Genomic DNA, 24,675 nt, shown 5'->3' with positions numbered 1-24,675 from the left:
AGTGAAAAGGTATTGATGGACATTGACTTATTTTCTCCTAAAGTTGGTCCTTCCAATGGGGGCATGTTAGTGCACCAAGAGGTTATGAACACATCTTTCAAAGATCTCCTTCCTAAGCATGAATCTTTGGAAAAATATGCTCATGTTCCTCCTAAAAAACACTCCCTTCATGAGGATCCTTTTGTGCAAGAAGATGATGTTATCCCTACATTTCCTAGTGATGGCATTTCCTTTTCCAACAAAATTCCCACTAGAGATGATGAATTAATGATAAATGCTTACCCTTCTCCTAAAGTTTGTCTTACCCATAAGCATCCCTTAGAGAAAGAAGATGAAATAATAAGCAATTTCCTTAATTCTCTCTCCCCTAAAGATCATATTGAACATATTTTGAGGAAAGAGGATGAGTTTAACACATCTATTGATGCTCTCCCTCCTAAGGATGAGGAATTAATAAACAATGTTATCTCCTCTCCCGAAATTGACAATACTTCAAACATTCCTTTCAACCACTTCCCTATTTGGGATGAACCATTAGAAGAAGGTGTAGATTATTCTCTACCCCATGAGAGATCCCTAGCCAAAGGGGATGAAATCAATATTGAAAACTCCCTTGATAGTTTCTCACCTTCCTTGAATCTCAATTATTCTCCCTCTAAAAATAAAGCATCTCCCTCTCCTCAACTTGGTTCTATTCATAAGGAAACCCTAGTTCAAAACAAGATGGTTAACATCTCTTTCAAAGATCTCCCTCTCAAAAGTGAGACTTTAGAGATTAATGTTGATCCTTCTCCTAGAGAGTTTATTCCCCATGTAGATCCTTTGATGATAGAGGATGATATGACCTTTCCTAGTATTACTCCGCCTACAAGAACATCAATGCCTACCCCTTGTCTCTCTCCTAAAATTGATTTAATCCGTGATGAGACTTTAGTGCAAGAGAAGACTATCAACAATTATTCCAACACTTTTGTTCATTCCTCTAAACCATCCTCAATCAAGTTGATACATATGAAAGAAACACCTAACAAACCTCTCTTCACTGTCCAAGGTGCTTGTCCTTTTCAAAATTCTCAACCTTTAACTAAGCCTATCTTAGTGATTCAAGGTGGTTATGCTAATGATTATTTTTGCACTCCTAAGAAACCTATTATTACTGTGCAAGGAGGTTATTCTACTAAGAGCCCTTATGAGTATGCTAAGCAACTGACTAGAGAGAGTTATAACACGGTTGCTCATACCTATAACACAAGAAACAATAGGCAACCTAATCCTCCTCCAGTTATCCCAACTTCACTTCCTCCCTCCCAACCTCTTCTTCCTCAAGCTCCTCGTATTTCATAAATGCTTAGTAAGGACTATGATCTCATAGAACAACTTAAAGCTACCCCTGCTAAGATATCCCTTTGGGATTTGATCCAAACTTCTTCCGCTCATCATGGAATGTTACAAGATGCCTTGAAAGATTTGAATGTTCCTCCACCTAATACATCTAGTAATATAGTGTCTTTGGTTAACCCTATGATGAATCGAAAAGCTCAAATTGTTTTTACTCAAGATGAGTTCCTAATAGTGAAATTCAACATCAATATGATCCCTTGATGATTGTGGTTATCATAAATGACACTGCTATAAGACGAACACTGGTAGATAATGGTTCTGGCCTTAATGTGTGTAGCATTAATCTATTGCATAAGATGAATGTGGATACATCCCTTATTGAGCCTGACACTCATCCCATCCGAGGCTTTGATAATGTGGCTAAGTCTTCATTAGGTATTATCACCTTACCCATCACAGTGGGACCTGTTACTTTGCCTACTCCTATCCATGTTATGTCGGGAAATCTAACATACAACTTGTTATTAGGGAGACCTTGGATTCACAGTACGCAAGCTGTCCCCTCTACATTGCACAGACAAGTTAAATTTATTTATAATAATAAGACATATACCTTGATAGGTGATACTAATCTTCAAGCTTGTTTGCAAACATCTACTTCCAAAGGGAGTTCTTCTAAACCTTCCTCTTCTAGTGATGACTCGTTAAACAAGATACCTATGGATGAATCATCACCCTCTGATAATCAAAATTCTTTGGATGAGTCTGAAGTTCCTGAAGAAGATTCTTCTCAACTTGAATCTACACATGAAAAGGCTTTTGATCCTGAGAAGGTTCTCGCAGAAGACGATTGGGGATCTCTTGATTTCAATCCCACCTTTGTAGGTGAGTATAGGGTTCCTCCTAGAGAGCTTAAAGTTAAAAAGAAGGAAGAAACTAGAGATCAATCAGTCTTACCTGAACCTATGAGCAATAATTTTGTGGCCGCTTCTCAAACTTCTTCTCCTCACACCTCTAATTTTGAAAAATTTGATTCTTTGTCTTATGAAAAACCACCTTTTCTTTCTGAAATGGCTAATCGTTATGGTCGTGGTTTTCACATTTTGGCTAAGAGTGGCTATAGTGGAAATGGTTGTGGCGCAAATGAACAAGGAATTAAAGTTCCTTTAGAACATAACATCCATGAATATTCATTTGGACTTGGATATAATCTTTCTAAGCCCACCAAAGCATCTAAAAGACCATCTCTCAATGTGAATGCTATATTTAGTAGTGATGATGATCTCACTTTGACTAAATCATCTTCTACTTCTATCAACTCTCATTCCCCTCATAAGGAAATATTGGCGATGAACAAATCTCTTTATGACTCCCCTCAAATTTCTAAATCCACTTATGAATCTTTATCTCCTATTCATCATAAATTCCTTTCCTCCAGGGATAAGGCTCTAATAAATTACACTCATCTCTCTTCTAAGATTTCTCGTAACTTTCCTTCTTCAATTTTTATCATTTTATACATGTTTTTGATCTCACTTATAGTTGAGCATTCAGCATGTCATATTCAAATACCTCATTCAATCTATCATGTCTTTAAATAACATTAATGGCTATTATGTTGCTCATCATTATGTGACATTGGTAGCTCATTTACTGGGGGCTCATTGTTATTCATGATGGTACAATTTCAAGTGCAATCATATTTTTGAAGCAACATAACAGCCTAATTTTTCTATGTTATCTCTTGTTCCTATGGGGACAAGAGTGATTTCATACATCTCTTCTTTTGATGGTTAAAATTTCCCTTTGGGGTAATAATGTGGAAATATTGATCATCTTTTCTTTAGAATCCTCTTTTCCTAGATATGGGAGAAGATGTGTATTCTCTTTCTTACCTTACCCACTTCTTGTGAGGAGCATTTACATACACTAATGTCTTGCTTGCATGAACTCATGTGAGTATGTAGTACATTTTGCTTATGTCTAAATCTCTCCCTAGAAGATTGTGTAAGTCCTTCTCATTGTCCTTATCCTTGGGAGGCAATGATCTTTCCTTATTTTTATCTAAGGATCCACTTTTTCCTATTTCATGGATGGTGTGAACTTTATTACTTGATGTTATTCCTTGTATGCATTTGTTGTTGTTTGTTCAAGGATTCTCCCTTACAAGAGGCATAAGTCCTTGACTACAACCTCTTTTGCACTTGGTCAAATACATCCATAATGAATTCACTCTCCCAATTGGGTTAAAAAGAGCGTCATCCTTCATTAAGAATGACTTTCACCTCGCAAAAGAAGGAAGTATTGCATTCTTATTCTCTTCTTTGTCTTATTCTAGAAGATGTTATATTTGTCCTCTTGGGGATAGGTGTCTTTTGTACAAAGATCTCTTCTCCTCTAAGGATCTCCTTTACACATACTACAAGATATCCCTTTTCAACTATCTTATCCTTGCTTAAAGAGTGCAAAACTCTCTTGCTTGGATCTATGACATTGTTGCATTTTTGGGGTATCTTCTTTTGTGATGAAGGTAGGTATCCTTGTTCTACTTTGCTTATGACATAAACATTACACTTTTTGAGCAATGGGTCATTCTCGGAACCAGAGCACAGACTCTTAGAGCGAGATGTCTCCATTTTTCTTTTATGCAAGGTGATTATTCTCGGAACCAGAGCACAGACTCTTAGAGCAAGATGTCACGCTTTTGTAATATACATATACAGGTTGTAGCATACTCGGGCATAGACTCCTATGAGATTCTTCTAACCTCACTTACACACACATGCACGAGGTTGAGTGGAACTAGCGGCATAAGGCTAGACATTCTCACTCTCCTCCCTTACATGGATCACCTAGACAGACTCTAGGGGCTAGTTTTCCATGTCCTTTTTCCCATGGATCACCTAGACAAGATCTAGGGGCGAGAAGTCCATGTTTTCTCTCTCACTATTCTTCTCATGGATCACCAATGTGTGTATTCATGCGTTTTTCCTTTCTTTTCTTCTCTTTGCATTTTGTTTCCATTTACATCCTTCATGTTGTGTTAGAAGACTCTCAAGTCCTCACACTCTTTGTTGTGTTGGAATTGAGATTTGGTCCTCTTTCTTACCAAATGATTCTCCATTAGTTTTTGATCTCATATCAAATCTTCTTGTGAGCATTTGTCATCAATATTCTTTAACAATTCGAAGTGGTAAACATGATACCCTATTTCAACTCACTAAAATTAGCAAGCCGAAACAGGGGGGGCATATAGCTACCCTTGAATTTTCATCACCTTCCTTAGTAAGCATTAGGTGATTTTGTGATCTAACGTGTGTTTTGTAGGGTGCGGTTCCTAACTGTGTACTGTAGATACCGCTGGGGGCTTTGTTCGACAGACTTATGGATATATCCTTTTTCAAATAATGTTTACTTTTCTGTACTTTAGCTTGCATATGCACGTAGTGTTCATATGACCGCTAAAGTGGGGGCTAAATGTAGCATCGTAAATTGTACGCACTTGCTAGGGTGGTACAATTTCACACCTAGTTTAGCACCTGCCTTGGCGCATTTTGCATTTTGCATTGCATTTCCCCTTTAGCACTTAATTAATTAAAGTAATTAGGTCTAAGGTCCTATTTCATCATCTTCCATATCATAAAGTCGGGCCCTTTCATTAAAGTGTGCCCCTTTCATTTTATTCCTCCAATACATCATTTAATCAAAAACCCTAATTAGGTCCTATTTTGAACTTGGGGGCTTGATTTCGGGGGTCAAAACATCTCGAAATAAGTTGTAACTTCAAGATTCTCTCTAAAATCATCATATCCGACGACCTTGAAAATTTGGTGAAAAGTTGTCGGGACCATGGCACCCGGCATGCACATGGTCCCGGACATTTTTCCCAAAATTTTAGGAGCGAGATCCAATCGTAAAATAAAGCTTAACCCCAAGAAATTAGCGGGAGATTCAATCTCTAGGTCGGCCAAAAGTTGAAATTAAGACCTAGGGTTTCATATATAAGAGCTCTCTTTCTTCATTTGAAAGGATCCAGAGATTTTTGGTTTCAAGGGCTTTCTATGCAGCGAAAGAGCAAATCTTTGAAGACTTCAACAACATTCAAACATCCATCCATCAAGCATTCATCAAATTCATTCATCCATTTAGGGCTTTGAAGACATTGAAGAACAATAAGGGATCACTGACCGAAGATTGGCTTGTACCCCTCCCTTGGGGTTGGGTATGATTTCTTGTTGTTTTCATGTCTTTGCATAAGCCTCATTATATCACTTGTATTCATGCTTTAGATCTCTTTACATCTCGATTTGGAGCATTTACATTATCATTTACAAGCAATTAGGGTTTACTTTCTAGGTTGCTTTAGTTTGCTTACTTGCATTTTAGGATCTTGCACACACACAAGGTCTGCACACACACTACTTTTACAATACAACTTGGCTATTCGTGGAGGTGGAAATCACCAAATCGGGGGTTTGACTAAGGCAAAACCCTATATAGCCGCCCACCATACCTTTTCAGATATAAGTGCAGGTTTCAAGATTCGGACGATGTCGCAAGTTGCAGATCCGATGAAAGCAGACTGAGACGGAACAACACACCAAATTTCAAAGAAAAAGACCAGGACAGGGGCGTGGAGCGCCCTGGTCCTACCAGGACAGGGGCGCTGGGTGCCCTGGTCCCTCTATCAGACAGCAGTTTCAACATTTTTCTGACAGCTTTTCAGGTTGCAAAACAACAGTTTCAGGTGCAGAATCAGGATAGTGGAGCCCACGCCCCCATCCCAAACATTTTCACTCAGATTTTAACACTAGGTACGCATTTACATTCTTGTCTTGTCCTTGTGTTTACAGCTTTCCATTGTTTAAGTTCAATTCTGCAATCTTGTTATTAGTTCATACTTGCACTCTAGGGCTAGTAGTTGAACTTGCATCATTTTATCCATCATTTGCAACAAAGGAATAGAAATCCTAATAGGTAGCCCATGGCTCTCTCTTCCACAAAAATAAGTAGCCAATTGTCTAATACCTCTAGGCTCTTTCGTATTCCACAAGTGTGTGATTGAAAGTGAGATTAGGGCATGCTTGCTTAGTGTCACTTTTACTTTCTAGGTTGCTCTAGTTTGCTTACTTGCATTTTAGGATCTTGCACACACACAAGGTCTGCACACACACTACTTTTACAATACAACTTGGCTATTCATGGAGGTGGAAATCACCAAAGCGGGGGTTTGACTAAGGCAAAACCCTATATAGCCGCCCACCATACCTTTTCAGATATAAGTGCAGGTTTCAGGATTCAGATGACGCCACAAGTTGCAGATCCGACGGAAGCAGACTGAGACAGAACAACACACCAAATTTTAGAGAAAAAGACCAGGATAGGGGCATGGAGCACCCTGGTCCTACCAGGACAGGGGCGCTAGGTGCCCTGGTCCCTCTGTCAGACAGCAGTTTCAACATTTTTCTGACAGCTTTTCAGGTTGCAAAACAACAGTTTCAGGTGTAGAATCAGGACTGTGGCGCCCACACCCCTGTCCCGAACATTTTCACTTAGATTTTAACACCAGGTACACATTTACATTCTTGTCTTGTCCTTGTGTTTATAGCTTTCCATTGTTTAAGTTCAATTCTGCAATCTTGTTATTAGTTCATACTTGCACTCTAGGGCTAGTAGTTGAACTTGCATCATTTTATCCATCATTTGCAACAAAGGAATAGAAATCCTAATAGGTAGCCCATGGCTCTCTCTTCCACAAAAAGAAGTAGCCAATTGTGTGACACCTCTAGGCTCTTTCGTATTCCACAAGTGTGTGATTGAAAGTGAGATTATGGCATGCTTGCTTAGTGTCACTTTTTCCCCCACACATATATATATATATACATATATATAAAATATATCATAACATTTACCTATGAAACAAATGTAGATATAAACCTAAATATATATTCACACACACACACACACACACACACACACACACACATATGAATATATATATTTTTAACTTAATGAATTACCTTTGTTTCAAAAAAAATTGCATGTAAAATATATATATATATATAAATATATATATATATTTATTTATATATTATAAAAAAAAAATATAAATAAAAAAAAGAGACTTATTTGGGAAGGGCCGCGTAGGGCACGTAGACCCTGTGCGGGCCATGACCAACACAAAGGTCGCAGCCTCTGTGCGGGCCGCAGAACTCACAGGGCCTGTGGCTCCCTATGTGGCCATGTCCGCACCAGTGGTCGTAGCCACTGTGCGGGCCATGACACACAGGCCACTGTGTGGGCCGCGACCCTCACAGTGGGTCGTCCCACTAGCAGTGCCGCTCTCATTTCCCCGCCTCCACCAATTCGGCCGCCACTGTTAATAGCCCCGCCGACCTGCATACGAACCTTGCAACATAACATTAAACTAAGATGAAACCCTAGCCCGGTTAGGGCTAGGGTAAATAAATAAAGAATGAGTATTAAAATAAAATAAAGGGGGGACTATTTTATAGATTTTATTAAGGGTTAGGGTTTGCATGGTAAACCCATTTAGGTTTTAAAATATATTAATATTATATTTATATAATATTAATCATATTTACATATAGGTATGGTGGAATTATTTAATTATAATTTTCAAAGAGAATTGAAATGCTATGAATCCAATTATAATGAATTAACATTAGACTTTAAATTCAAATAGGTTGACTTGTTTAAATATTAGTGAAGTCCATTGTTATTTTAAATTTAAATTTATTGAGAAGTCCATGAGCAGATTATTAATGAAATTAATATTTATCTCTAACTTAAATAGGTTTAGGTATTCATGAAATAAATATTAATAAAGTTATTATTTGTTTAATTTTTGAATAGCTTGAATAATTATAATTTGAATATTATGAAGTTGATATTCAGTTATAAAATAAATTAGATTGCGCGAAAATGAGCTAGTCTATCTTAATCCGTGGTTAATATTAATTTATTTTTTGTTATTTAAATAGTAGGAAAAGATTATTTTAAACATAGTTAAAACCAAAACTGCTTAGTGTGTTTCATGTTAGCAAACTTAACGTTATTTAGTTAGTATTTTAAAAAAAAATCATTCCATTTTTGCCCTAAATTTTGGGCATGATAGGGATCAAAAATTTGTGATCCTCATCCAAAACATCTTCTTGACATGACTCAAACTGAATTCTTTAAAAAAAAAGTGATGAATCTGTGTTAATGAATTTACAAATTAGTCAAAGATCATTTGAAAAATGCAAACCCTGGTATGTTAAAATCAATAAACAAAGAATATCTTGTTGTTGTAAAACTCATGTTCAGTTTCATTACTATTATGATGTTTTTCGATATATACATTGTATGTTGCATGGTAATGATCTTGTGTAGGATTGTGGTGTTTATGTTCCACCTGAAACTATAAAAGATTTTATTGGAAGTTTATTTTGTAAACCACCTAATGAACAATTATTTCTTTCCAGTTTATGCATTTATGGCCTTTGCAATTTATGTGGGAACTATTCTTTGATAGGTGAATGTTTGCATGAATATGTTTCATCTGAGTTTGGACAAAAAATGGTTGATGTTAGGAGATTTAAAAATATAGAATCCCCTCTAAAGGATGGAAAGATGGGGAAACGTTTAGAATTGATTACATAACAAAATAGTGTGAATGCATTTATTAGTGAGTTTAAAAGTCATATTGTTCCAAAATATGTGAAACATTCCCAACATGCCCGATGGCTTGATGGACAGTTTCGCATATGTAAGAATACATTTCTAGTTGGAACAATAGTATCAGTTGTGGATTTTGCAGAAAATTATACTCTAAAACCACAAGAGGAAACTCAATCACAATAGTACAACTCAGTGCAAATGGCCATATTTGTGCATATTATATATAGACATGACCATGATAGTACAGAAGATAACAAAATTTTTTTGAGGGAGTATCATTTCTATGTTAGTGATAATCGATTACACTCTTTAGAGTTTGTTCAACATTGCTTCGAGGTATTTCATGATAATCTTAAGGAAAGAGAAATTGACATGAAACAACATATGATATGGTTAGATAACTGTACTGGACAATTAAAAAATGCAAGAATGTTTTATTGGCTATGCAAAGTTCACAAGATAACCAATGTCCAACATTTATGGAGTTTTTTTGAAGCGGGACATGGTAAGGGGGAACACGATGGAGCTGGTGCCTGTGTAAAAAGAGATCCTTCTAGAGAACAATTGAAATTCGAGGATGCAGTGAAATTCAGAGATGCTCGTGCAATTGTAGATTGGTGCAATTCAAAGTTGTCAAAAGGATCAACTGAAAACTCTGCAATTCGACATTACTTCTGGTTGATAGAGTAAGATAGTATTCCTATTCGACATGAATGTAATACCATCATTGGATCAGCTAAATGACATTCATTTAAGAGTTCTAATTCAAACACATGGACTATATTCACAAGACAACTTGCTCTCTTTTGTCAGTTTTGTGTTTTTGGAGATTGGGAATTTTGTGAGAATAAAGAATGGGTTGAAGAATGGCAACAAAGATCATTGACAACCATAGATGCAAATGATCTGCATGAAAGAACTGATGAAGATATGGATTAGATGTTTGCATCAAATGACTTTGATCGCATTTTAGATCTTATACAACAAGGTAAAATTGTTTTTGAAATTTGTTTTGATTTATTAAATAGTACATATTTATGAAATCTTATAGTGTATATTTTTGTTTTTATGTCTCATTAAATATTAAAATAAAATTGTTTTGTGCACATGACATGTCTATGTTGTTGTTGCACTAGAGGACAATGAAGAGGGGACAAAGTATTGGTTGGCTCGATGTGTAGAGCCAAACATAAGCTAACTACTCCTCGAGTAGATGATGATGGTTATGACTATCCAATAGGATCTGTGGTTAATGTTGGCACTTGGCTATGCAAATATCTAACAAGAAAGAATGGATTGTCCATATTTCAAGATTATGAATTATAGAAGAAGATTATACATTACTCGCATTTGGTAGTGACAACTAATATAAAATTGGATAGATATTGTGGTAGGCTTGCTAATAAACAATTATGGAATCTCTCTATGGAAGAGCATGAGACAATTATAGATTCTTTACAAAAGAGAGAGGATGCAGATGGTATAACAAAATGAATATCAAGTAAGTTATAATTTGAACCCTTAATCCACCTCCCTTTTAAAAGTCGTGTTGCATATTATATATAGCATTTTAAATCATGCATCATAATTATAAAATCTAATCTAGTAAAATTTTGTTTCAGGTCTACCACAAGTAGAAGGCATCAATGAAAACAAAGTTATTTGTGCACACTTTATGTTTCATTTTGAATAATTACAAGTAAGTTAAATTTTTGTACCCTTAAGGCAAATCCCTTTGAAGAGTCGTGATGTATGCTTTATGTTGTAATTTAAATTCAATGCATCCTAATTATAAAAACTAATCATATGCATTTTTTTTTCCTAGGTCTCTCAGAGTAGACTTGGCCTCAATGACTACTATTGTTTGTGCCTACTTTATGTTGTATTTTAAATTCAATACATCCTGATTATAAAAACTAATCATATGTATTTTTTTTTCCAAGTCTCTCAGAGTAGACTTGGCCTCAATGACTACTATTTTTTGTGCATACTTTATGTTGTATTTTGAGAGATATAAATCCTTATTATTATAATTTAAATAGACTATTTATTTTATTTTTGATATGTCTTCTTGATTACATTTTGTGCAATATACATACATGAGAGACTATTGGTCAAATTTATGAATGAGATAATTATGTTTTAATCAAGTTCTATTCAATATATTTGTTTTGATACTTTTCTAGATTATCATCATTATTATTGTAATGGTAATTATATATTTGATTATATATTTTGCTTATCTATGATGATTAATACTTTTTAATTTAAAATATGTTATAATTATGATATGTTTCGATACTTAGTTCATGATGTACACCTTTAGTTTATCTAATCACAAGAACTATTTAAATAAAATTCCAAAAATAAAATTACAAGTCCACATAATCCATATAAAGTTATTTAAGCACAACTTCCATTAATAAAAATTTCAAGTCCACATAATATATAAAGTATGCACAAAATATATATGATCTAATGTGCACAAAATATAATTTCACATAATTTCAAGTCCACATAATATCTAATGGGTATAATGCACATAAAGTATGCACATAATATATATGATCTAATCCTATTATGCAACTATCCATATATATAAAGTATGTGCATGTGTAAAAAAATGTGTAAAGTCCATAAAAAAGTACATATCAAAGCCAAATAAACAGTAAAATTTCAAGTCCACATAATCCATATAATATCTAATTCATATATATATCTGGATGGTAACATGATGAACTCCACATAATATCTAATGTGCATAAAATATATAAAGTATGCACAAAATATATATGATCTAATCCTATTATAATGCAACTATCCATATATATAAAGTATGTGCATGTGTAAACAAATGTGTGAAGTCCATAAAAAAGTACATATCAGAGCCAAATAAATAGTAAAATCTAAGTTCTATCATCAATAACATCTCGTGGTCTCTTGTCCCTAGGATGTGGTCCAGATCCACCCGTCTCATGCTATACAAGGAAAAAATAATATTAAAATACTTTAAGTTAACTATTAAAATAATCATTTATCAAATATAGTTAGAATTCATAAATTAAGTTACAAACTTACCATATGCCCATCAGATCCTCTAGCAATATCTTATGCAGTATCAACACTAAATGTAGTGCTAGCTAACTCATGTACAAGGTCAAATTCAAAGTGTCCAATTAAATCTTAAATTAAGAGTCAAAATAAGATCAATTACATATTAATACCTCAAAGGATGTCGATGTGCGTTCAAATTGGCTCTGATCAAAATTATGAGGATAACCTATCCTAATGGTAGTGTCCACCTGCATACATGCATTTAATGAAATCATATTTAGTGAACATATATATGTGTAATAAATAATTTCAAGTTAAGTTACAATGTTGTAAGAGTTCATATTTAATTTAAGAATTCTAAGATACATACCATAGATGGTTTCACAGTAATCAAACCCTCTTCTTGATGTGATGTAGAGGATCTCTCATGACCTGAATCCTGGAGAAAGAAGCATTCAATGTATCAACATGAAAATTTATATAGTATACGATGATAAAATATTAACTTATAAAGATAGTACAATGTCTAGATAGAAATCTATATTGTACCCCATAAGCTATGCCAAGTTGTGTTCTAGTAGATGCAATATTGACTCTAATATTAGGTGTAGTCCTTATCTACATAAACAAAATTTATTTAATGAAGTATTAGATTGTATAAAAAGAGGCATGCACTTAATTTATATCTATATTTAATGAAGTATTTAAAGATTGACATGTACATGTATATATATATCTATACCTGGTCAAGATGATCATCTGAGCAAAGAAAATCCATATATGATGTCATCATCATCTGTTGTATCATGCTCAGCTGGAACTGAAGCAGATCCTGTATCAGTAGTAGGACCTACACACGTCTCATGACAAATCAAACACATATGTGGCATCCATCAAGGAGCAGATGCCATGTGAGCAACTTGCTCGCTCAGGTTTCCTATGAGGGAAGTCAAAGCATCTAATGTCGAAATGAATGATGTATTTCAGACATCTGCAGGAATGGATGGAGAAACAAGTGGAACTATGGGTGGATCTGGTAGGGGATTATTACTCCGTGCCCCTAATCTATGCTGTGGTATTCCACAACCAACACCCTGGAATGACTTAATGTCAAAATATTTTGTTTTTTGGTTCATTACAAACTCACAGTATAATTTCTTCAAACAATAAAAAAGGGACCTCATAATTACGATGTGGTGGATAATCAAAAACCATCCACCATCTATCCCAAAAGTGTCTAGCCATTTTTGGATGCACACACCACCTAATTGAAATTCTTTTCTAGTTAGGTTGCATTGGTTCTCTTGTTTTTGGGTTAGTAAAATATGGACATAAATGAGCTTTGGTTATTTTCATATCAGTGATTTGCCTATAAGTTAAACCATCGGCATAAAAATCACACAACTCTTGTCATCGTCTATTAAATTGATCTAATTGAGAATCAATAGATCTAACTGACTTGACAACAGTTTGTATTGATTTTGCAAACTCTAGAAGATGGGGTGGCGTGATTGGCTCATTTTGGATAGCAGTAAGATTTTGTTCAATCACTTGTAGGTTTTCATTAATTCATTCTCTTAAATGAATTTCATCCAATCTAGTGGGTGGAGGTGGAGGAGGAGGTGGTGGTGGTGGTGGTGGAGGAGGAGGAGGAGGAGGGGGTTGTGGTGGGGGATTTTCACCTAATAGTTCATCTATGTCAAAGACATCCATGATAACAAAGAGTTCCTGCATATATATAGATATACATGAATTATATACAACTCTATGTAAAAGAAGAATCTATTTTAGTTTAAATTTTTTTTTTTATAAATAGTAACATTTCTATGTTATTGAATGAGATAAACATGAAATATAATATAATATTGAACTTAAAAAATATACATGTACATACTATTGAATCTTTAAATATAAAATTTGCACACAAAACTTAATAAAAACTTTCAATGAAACTTCATAAATCTATTATATATTCAATTTAATGCATTCATTTCTTGTAAAATGCATCAACTATTAAAATCAATATAAAATATTTCAAACATAAGATCAATAAAGAAGTGGGAAATAAGATGATCCTCCTTAGTGTAATAATATATAAGGATTGATGATAAGTGCTTAAAATAAGATTAAAAAAACACTATATGAACATACATGTGAAGCAAATAGTCTTGAAGATCATAAGATAGAACAAAGATTAAAGTATAAGACATAAATCATTATGGGAAATTAGTAGTTACTAATAAAGATTAGATAATGTAAAAATAGGAGATAAAACATATGCAGTAAAAGTAGGATTAAAAAAGGAAATCAAGTGACAAAATATTAAACATGCCTTACAAGTGGGGTAATAGAATATGAAGTAAACACAAAAGATTAAATTATGTGATATCTAGTGGTTTCTCTTTTATGTTATGTGTCACCTCAATTTGTACATTCACCTTGTTGGTGCATCATTATTTTCTTGCATTTAGCTAACTATTGTATTGCATATTTGCACCTAGAGGATAGGATAAGATTACTTGGGTAGATTACTCGAATCAAGGTCAAAAACTAGGAATGTGAGATACATGATATTGATGATGACAAGGATGGTTAAGAATAAAGATAATTTGAATGGATTATGGTATACTCTTAAGTGTAGGGTACTTTAAAAAAAAAATTATACATGATGCCAAGGTACTTGTCCAAGGTGTCATAAGAATGATTTTCACCCATGAATAAAAAAATTATGTTTACTTTTCTCTCTTTTTAAAGTTTTATGCAAGACCAAATCCTTTAGGCGTGGATATGTTAAATGATACATAGGATATTTATAAGTTTTAAAAATCCTATAATAGGACCAAATATGGACCTATTATGCAATGTCATGGCATAATAGGACCTATTATGCCATCATGGCATAATAGGTCTATAATTGGTCCTATCATACTAAGTAAACATGTCGAATTAGCATAGTTTCAGTGTTGGAGATGAATTAGATGATGAAGTTGGCAATTCAAGAAAATCATGTCATGTTGTGGCTTAATAGGTCCTATTATGGACTTGTTATACCATGATGGCATAATAGGTGTGCTATTATGCCATGGCATGATATAATAGGACCAACTATGGACCTATTATGCAATGTCATGGCATAATAGGACATATTATGCCATCATGGCATAATAGGTCCATAATTGGTCCTATCATACTAAGTAAACATGTCGAATTAGCATAGTTTTAGTGTTGGAGATGAATTAGATGATGAAGTTGGCAATTCGAGAAAATCATGTCATGTTGTGGCTTAATAGGTCCTATTATGGACCTGTTATGCCATGATGGCATAATAGGTGGACTATTATGCCATTACATGATATAATAGGACCAAATATGGACCTATTATGCAATGTCATGGCATAATAGGACATATTATGCCATCATGGCATAATAGGTCCATAATTGGTCCTATCATACTAAGTAAACATGTCGAATTAGCATAGTTTCAGTGTTGGAGATGAATTAGATGATGAAGTTGGCAATTTTCGAGAAAATCATGTCATGTTATGGCTTAATAGGTCCTATTATGGACCTGTTATGCCATGATGACATAATAGGTGGACTATTATGGAATGTCATGGCATAATAGGACCTATTATGCCATGATGGAATAATAGGTCCTATTATGCCATGACATGATATAATAGGACCAACTATGGACCCATTATGCAATGTCATAGCATAATAGGACATATTATGCCATCATGGAATAATGTGTCCTATTATGCCATGACATGACATAATGTGTCCATAATTGGTCCTTTTATACCATCACATGACATAATAGGTCCTATTATGGACTTGTTATGCCATGATGGCAAAATAGGTGGACTATTATGCCATGATGGCATAATAGGTCCTTTTATACCATGACATGATATAATAGGACCAACTATGGACCTATTATGCAATGTCATGGTATAATAGGACATATTATGCCATCATGGAATAATAGGTCCATAATTGGTCCTATCATACTAAGTAAACATGTCGAATTAGCATATTTTCAGTGTTGGAGATGAATTAGATGATGAAGTTGGCAATTTTCAAGAAAATCATGTCATGTTGTGGCTTAATAAGTCCTATTATGGACCTGTTATGCCATGATGGCATAATAGGTGGACTATTATGCAATGTCATGGCATAATAGGACCTATTATGCCATGATGGCATTATAGGACCTATTATGCCATGATGGCATAATAGGTCCTATTATGCCATAACATGATATAATAGGACCAACTATGGACCCATTATGCAATGTCATGGCATAATAGGTCATATTATGCCATCATGGCATAATGTGTCCTATTATGCCATGACATGACATAATGTGTCCATAATTGGTCCTTTGATACCATCACATGACATAATAGGACCATAATAGGACCTTTATGCCATGACATGGCATAAACCTAAGCCTAAACTTTGATATCTAAAATTTGAAGAGTAATGTTAATTACTTTTAAGGTTATACTAATAGTGGTAACTTTTGTATTGCCTAATGAGAATTAAAAACAATTTTGGTACATATGTTCGGTTTTGTTTCGATTTCCTTTTCGTTTTTATTTTTGTTTCAGTTTCATTTTTGTTTCTGTTTTTGTTTCGATTTTGTTTTCATTTTTGTTTTTGTTTAGATTTTGTTTTTGTTTTTGTTTTTGTTTCGATTTTGTTTTCGTTTTTTATTTTGTTTCAATTTCATTTTCGTTTTTGTTTTTGTTTTGATTTCATTTTCATTTTGATGTTTTTGAGATATCTAATTTGATATTTTGTTTTGTTAACTATCTAGGTTTGGTTTTGATTTGTAAATTTGTTGATTAGGGTTTAGGGTTAACTGTTGAAGAATATTTCAGATCAAAATCAACAATTTACAAATATAAAAACTAATTTATTTATAGGCTGCTTTAAAAAAAAACTAAAATAATACCCCAAAAAACTAAATAATACACAAAAAATAGGAAAAATATACAAGAAAATTATGAAATATGAAAATAGATGATTGAATGTGTACCTGAGATAGTGGTGGAGGCTTGAAGTGGAATCCACAGCATGGGGGCCCATTTTTTATCTCCTCTTCTAAATTTACTGTCGATAAAAATGAAAAAATTCACCGAAAAAATGGTAAAAATACAATTTAAAAATGGGCCCCTATTTTTAAACAAAATAGGGGCCTATTTATTTTAGCTTTGGGCCCCCATTACCTTTCAACTCGGGAGCCTGAAGCATAAACGGGCCCCCATTTTTAAAAAATGGGCGTCTATTTTGAGGAGCATGTTTTCCAAAGCGCAGACTTCCGTGAATTTGTGACTCATTAGCTTGCACTTTCCCTAAACCATATTTCTTATCATTTCACTATTTTGACCCTCATAACCTAATTGTACAGATTGATCAAGGAGTGTAATTCATTTGTGTGCATAGAATAGTGAGTTAGCTCTCATTTTCTTTTGGTTTGGTGCAACGTGATGCTAAATTTTGTGAGATCCACCTGATTTTGTAGAAACGGTTCAAAAACCCTGCTTCACATTGCTTTATCATGACTTTCCATCCATGGAATCTCATAGAATTTGATGAAAATTCAATGAAATGTGTGTATCATAGGATTTTGGAGGATTTTGGTAGGGAAAGTGCTAGAGGAAGGAGGAATGGCCATTGAAGCACCAGACATCCTCATGTGATTGGTTCTGGGTGAATGGAAAACAAGTTGAAACGAAGGGTATGTGGATGGAATAGGCCAAGAAATAATGGATTTGGTGTTTAGGGATGTGTGCAGACCCAAAACAACCATTGGATAAGGAGGATCAATCCAATTTAGTGTAGTTGCTTTGTAAAAGTTGCCCAGTTGTCACATTAGGCCTAATAGGACAACTAATATTGTTGACCTTGGTTTCTAGGAAAAGACCCCAATTTTGAAATATGTTATGTGCACCCCAAAAGGGTACTCAAAACTTCAATTTTTTCTTTAGGTTGTTTTGGAAAATTGGGAGTTTAGGGAGGAAAACCAAAAACCTAGGGCTAGTAGCCAAATTAGGTCCTAATTGGGTATATCACCCTTGGGATTGTGTCTATCATAAATTAGTGTTGGAGTTGAGTTGGTTTGGGTTCTTAGGGTCATAGGATGGTGGAAAATGGTCCCTAGCCCATCCCAAGTGTGTTTGGAAGGTTGGAGTCTCATAGATCCAGGATTGTGATCAATGGGAGGAAGTTCAAGTTGGACATTTGGGAATTTGTAATAAGGAGATTGGAGGGTGTTGAAAGATCAAATTGGTAGGGTGTTTGGGTGAGGAAAGGAGTGTTGGAAAGGATTGTGGGTTGTGGGATAGGTAATCCACTAGTTCCCTATGGACTCTGCACCATATGGGTATCAGAGCAAGTTCTAGGTTACCAGGGGTTGGTGATCTTGGTGTATGTTAGAAGGAAGTGAAGGAGAGTCTGACACAATGCCTCCTAAGGAAATATCACAAGAGGCCCTAAGAAAGACATTTGAGGAAATGTTTGATGCCAAGTTAAAGGAGTTGGAGAAGGCTAAGGGTAAAGGGAAGCAAAGAGAATGTGATTTTGATGGAGAAGGAGAGAAGGGGGCAGAGGAAGGAATCCCAATGCAAGAGGTGGAACTGCTTGTAGATCAGAATGCATTTGTGGATTCCCTAAATGTAGTTAACAATAATTCCTTAGGTGGAAAGGACGATGTCCCTATGTTTTGTGGGGCATGGAATGTAGAGCAAGTCTTAGATTGGATAGAGGCCTTGATAACTACTTTGAATGTAGGGAGGTCCCTAAACATGAGGGTTATGTTTTCTAAGTCCAAGATGAAGGGAGTATCACTCACATGGTGGAATTGTCTACAAGGTGATAGGGTGAAGGAAGGAAGGAAGGAACATGATAACTTCTTGGGAGAGGATGTCGGCAAGGGTGAAGACACATTTTGTGCCTATAGACTATGATGTTCAAATCTACAAACAGATGCAAGGTTTGAGACAAAAAGATATGGATGTAAATGCATACATGGAAGAATTCCATAAGGTATGTCTTAGAGACAAGTATCATGAGGAGGAGCCAAAGAGAGTGGTAAGGTATTTGAGTGGATTAAAATATAGCATCCAAGATGAAATCAGTATTTTAGCCCCAAACATAGTAAGAAAGTGATTCCAATTAGCATTAAGGGAAAAGAGAAACTAAGGAGAAAGGGTAAACAAAGTGGTAGAGGAAGAAGAGGAATGAAATTCAAAGGAAGATGAGGTTTTGGTGGCAGGGGATAGTCACAAAGGAATCAAGGAAATCTTAGTCAAGGGGAATCACAAGGAAGCAATAGTTTCAGAGGGAACTTCAAGGGGAGGAGACCCAATGATAAAGGTAGATTTAGAGGATCAAGGAAAGGTGCAGTCAATTTCATTGGTAAAAGTTATAACTATGGCCAGAAAGGACACACTACAAAAACATGCCCTGAATTAGTTCAAAGAAACACCCAATAAGTAGATAAAAGAACACAATTGGGCCAAGAGGAGGACTATCAAAGTGTGAACTCTCCGGTAAAGGGGGAGGAATAAATGTAGAAGTAGGAGATAATTTGATGATGAGAAGAATCTTGTTGAAAGTTACAACTTCTCAAGAACCACCCCAAAGAAATATCTTATTTAGGAAAACTTGCAAGTTAGGAGGAAAGGTATGTAAAGTAATAATTGATTCCAGATTACTAAAAAATCTAGTATCTTTAGAAATGGTGGAGAAGTTGCACTTGAAAAGGTCACCTCATCCATTTCCATATAAATTTTCTTGGTTAACAAAAGGATAGAAAATCCTAGTGGATGAAAAAGCATGGGTTGACTTCTTTATAGGGAACTACAAGGATAGAATGCTATGTGATGTTATGGATATGGATGCATGCCACTTACTTTTGGGTAGGCCATGGAAGTATTATTTGAATTCTCAATATGATGGTGAGTTGAAAACCTATACCATCACCAAGAAAGGTAAGACTTTCACCTTGAATCAACTACCTGAAAAATGCAAGAGAGAGGAAAAAGGAAGCAGGGATAATGTTGATTGGGGAGAGGGATATATTGAAGACTCTCAAGGATGAGAATGTTGGATTTTCTTTGATATTGAAGCCTAAAGATGTAGCAAGACAACCTAAGGGTAAGGAGAAGGATATACCACACATGGTGAAGGAGTTACTACAAAAGTATGAAAGAGTGGTGAAGGAGGACATGCCAAAATTATTAGCACCCATTAGGGATGTGAACCATCATATATAATTCATCCTTGGAGCCACCTTTCTTAATAAGGTAGTGCATAAAATGACCCCTACACATAATGAGGAGATTGCTAGGTAGGTGCAAGAGTTGCTTGACAAAGGGCTGATTAGGAAGAGTCTTAGTTCGTGTGCAGTACCCACAATTTTGGCCCCTAAAAAGGATGGAAGATGGAGATTATGCACTGAATATAGATCCATTCATAAGATAACCATAAGATACCAGTGCCCTATGCCAAGTATAGAGGATTTGATGGTTTTCTTAAGGGGATCTTGCAATTTCTCCAAGATTGACTTGAATAGTGGTTACCATCAGATAAGGATAAGGGAAGGAGATCAATGGAAGACAACCTTCAAAACCAATGAGGGGTTGTTTGAGTGCATGGTGATGCCATTTCGCTTGAGTAATGCACCTAGCACATTCATGAGATCGATGAATGAAGTGCTAAAACATTTTATAGGCAGATTTGTGGTGGTGTATCTAGACGATATACTCATCTTTAGTAGGATAAATGAGGAGAACCGAGAAAATTTGGAGGTGGTGTTGAGGAAGCTACACAAGGAGAAACTAATCATAAATTTGGATAAGTGTGAATTTATGAAGAAGGAGTTGGTATATTTGGGATTTTTAGTCTCCGAGGAAAGCCTTAAGATGGATCCATCAAAGGTTGAGGCCATTATGAATTGACCAACTCCTAGGACAATAGGAGACGTTAGGAGTTTTGATGGCTTAGCTACCTTTTATAGGAAGTTCATCAACAACTTTAGTAAGATATGTGCACTAATGTTGGAGACCATAAAAGGAGGGCATAAGTGTAAGTTTATTTGGACAAAGGCAACAAACAAGGCATTTGAAACATTCAAGGTAAAAGTCTCTCAACAACCTATTCTTATTCTTCCTAGTTTTGATAAACTTTTCTTTATAGAGTGTGATGATAGTAATATGGCCATAGGAGCAGTCCTATGTCAGGAAGGAAGGCCAATAGCTTTCTTTAGTGAAAAATTAAATGAGGCCAAATAGAAGTAATCATCCTATGGTTTGGAGATGTATGTACTTGTGCAAGCCCTTAATAAATGGAGACATTATCTCCTACCAAACAAGTTCATTGTCTATATGGAAAACCGATCCGTAAGTAAGTTGAATAGTCAGGATAAGTTGAGTCACAAAAACATGAAATGGGTTGAGTCTATCCAAGCCTACACCTTAATAATTAAGAACAAGCAAGGACAAGATAATAAAGTAGTAGATGCACTTGGTAGGAGGGTGATGATAGTGCAGGATATTCAGTTACAAAGTGTAGGGATTGAGTCCCTTAAGTCCATGTATGAGCATGATGAGGAATTTCATGAAATTTATAAGGTGTATTTAGAGTTGTATAGTTCTTTTTATGTGGAGTATTCTGAGTTTTTGATGCAGGAAGGATTATTGTTCAAGGGGAGTCAACTATGCATTCCAAGGTGTTCAATGAGAGAGAACATCATAAAGGAGAAACAATGTGGAAGTCTAAGTGGTCATTTTGGATTGGATAAAAACTTGGAGTAGGTTAGGAGATATTACTATTGGCGTAAGATACAAGAATATGTCACGAATTTTTTAGAATCATGTGTGATTTGCCAAAGAGCCAAGGGAGTCACCTCCAATGCAGGGTTGTATCAACCCTTACCCATTCCTAATCAACCTTGGGATAGCATCACCATGGATTTTGTGATGGGTTTACCAAGGACTGTGAAGGGATTTGATAGTGTGTCTATTATTGTGGACAGGTTGAGTAAGATGGAACATTTTCTGCCATGTAAAAGCACAAATTATGCCTCACATATTGTAGATTTATTCTTCAAAGAGGTGGTTAGGATTCATGAACTCCCTTCAATAATTGTATTTGATAGGGATGTGAGGTTTGTGGGTCACTTTTGGGGGACCCTATGGAAGAAATTGGGGACTAATCTGTCATTTGGATCTTCCTATCATCACCAAACAAATGGAAAAACAAAGGTTGTAAATAGGTCTCTTGGAAACCTATTGAGATGTCTAACCAAGAAGCATGGTCAAGCATGGGATACTGTCCTTCCCCAATAAGAATTTGCCTACAATGATTCTATCAATAGGAGCAAAGGGAAGAGTCCTTTTTTAGATTGTCTGTTAGATGAACCCTAGAGGAATTTTGGAGCTTAGGGATTTTCCAAATGAAGGAAGGGTCAGTGCACAAGGAGAGAGTTTTATGGAGGCAATGCATGATATCCATGATCAGGTGAGGAATACACTTCAACATAATGCACTCAAATACAAGGAATAGGCTGACAAAAAGAGGAGAGATGTACAATATCAAGTTGGGGATCTAGTATGGGCACATTTGAGGAAGGAGATATTTCCAAAGGGGAAGTATTCTAAATTGATGATGAAAATGACAGGTCCCTGCAAGATAAATCATAATTTTTCCCCTAATTCTTATGAAATAGAATTACCTCCTAATATTGGTATGTCACCCATCTTTAATGTTGCAGATCCTATTCCCTATATAGGTGATGTTGTTGTAGGTGATGGATTAGGTTCACAGGTTTCAAATGATGTGGAGTGGTTGAAAGATCTTCCACCTACTCAACCAATGCAACTTGAATGTGTTTTGGTCACCAAGGTTATCAAAAAGACCAGGAGGAATGCGTATAAGCAATATCTAGTAAAATAGAAGGGGTTACCTAAATCTAAAGCAATTTGGATGGATGAAAAGATTATCATCAAACACAACACTTGTTTGGAGGACCTCATCTCAAGGGGATCTTGAGATTGTTCTACCCGTAGAGTATGGTGCAAGAGAACCTTGAAAGCATGTTAGCATGGCTAAGGAACGTTTAGAGGACCTCATGATGGTTCATAAGTCATCCTCAATGCAACAAGTTCCATATGACCATTTTATGTTGATTAAGATTTCTTTGGACCCATTTGTAAGACCATTGACCCTGATTGGCATGTATAAGCCATCATGGTCAAATCTGGTCAAAGTGTTAGTAGGATATTTAGAATGGATTGGGTAGGTCCTTTAGGATGGTTTTATATGTCATTCATCATTGGAAGGTGATGAACTGAAATAATAGGTCTTTTATTCCTATAACTGATAAGTTTTTTCCATGTTTTAAGTTGCATATTGGGATAGTGTTTGAGTCATGTGATGTATTAAAGTCTGACTATGTGCATTCTGCATGATAACTAAACCCATTAAATCCTGTATTGTTTTGCCCTATTATTCCTATTGCCATGCAAATTATCATAGGTAATATCATGTGTGAATAAATATATTATGATTAATGAAAATAGATATATATGTATGCTTGTATGTTCTATCTTTTAAATGGAGGAATAAATGAGATGCTGCAGAAGCGGTTATTGCAAGCTAGATGGTGAAACACATCATAAAAGAAGTTGGAGACATTCAAGGGTGGCTAAACATTCAAAACATCAGAGAAGATTATGTGTGTAAGAATTGGAAAAGGAATAGCAAGGCAATGTCAGATTCATTTATGTTTATATTCAACAAACACCAATCTTGTAACACCACCATGCTATATTCTTGGTTATGGTTTATCTCAGTTCTATGTTTTTTGTGGATTAACTTCTCTTAGTAGACATAAATGTTTTCCACCTCATTTCATGAGCATGATCTAGATTGTAGGAAGTTTGTTATATTTTTCTTTTAAATAAAGGACTGTGCCTCTTCTCAGAGGTTAGACATGGGTTAGAGATAGTGTGAGACAATGTTTTTTAGAACCTAAAGCATTTCTTTCAGTTCATGTGTTGTATCAACTTCTAAAAATAATGAATAAAAGTTATGTTATTCTAAGTATATACAATCATATTTAAAGTTTGGATACACTCATCCAAGGGGACCCACTTGGTGAGTATTCTTGTGTGTTTGTTAGATTAATTTTTCCCTTTGTTGCAGTAGACATTCTAGCGATTGGCTATTCCTGCAGCCACTAAAACTAGACCTTGTGACTATTTCCACAGCCAAAGCAGATATAGTAATTCCTATTTGCCAACTCTGAACTTAGTTAACACTTATTTAATTAGAATATTCTATTAATATTAAGATTTCCTGTAGCCATTCAATTGTTATGTTTTCACTTGTTTATTTCAAATAGATTTAGTTGTTGAAGTAGTGCAGAATAACTATCGCAAGAACTTAGTGCATATACAGTGCAGACCCATTTCAAATAATACGTCTCTAGGTTGACAAGTAAATAAACTTCAATCATGGGGATAATAATTACACACAATGAATGACCAATCTTTTTGGTTGAGACTTTAGCTCTAGTTGTTG

Source organism: Cryptomeria japonica, chromosome 5 (genome assembly GCF_030272615.1).
Source record: "Cryptomeria japonica chromosome 5, Sugi_1.0, whole genome shotgun sequence".
Classification (NCBI taxonomy): domain Eukaryota; kingdom Viridiplantae; phylum Streptophyta; class Pinopsida; order Cupressales; family Cupressaceae; genus Cryptomeria; species Cryptomeria japonica.
This window is presented reverse-complemented; position numbering follows the sequence as displayed.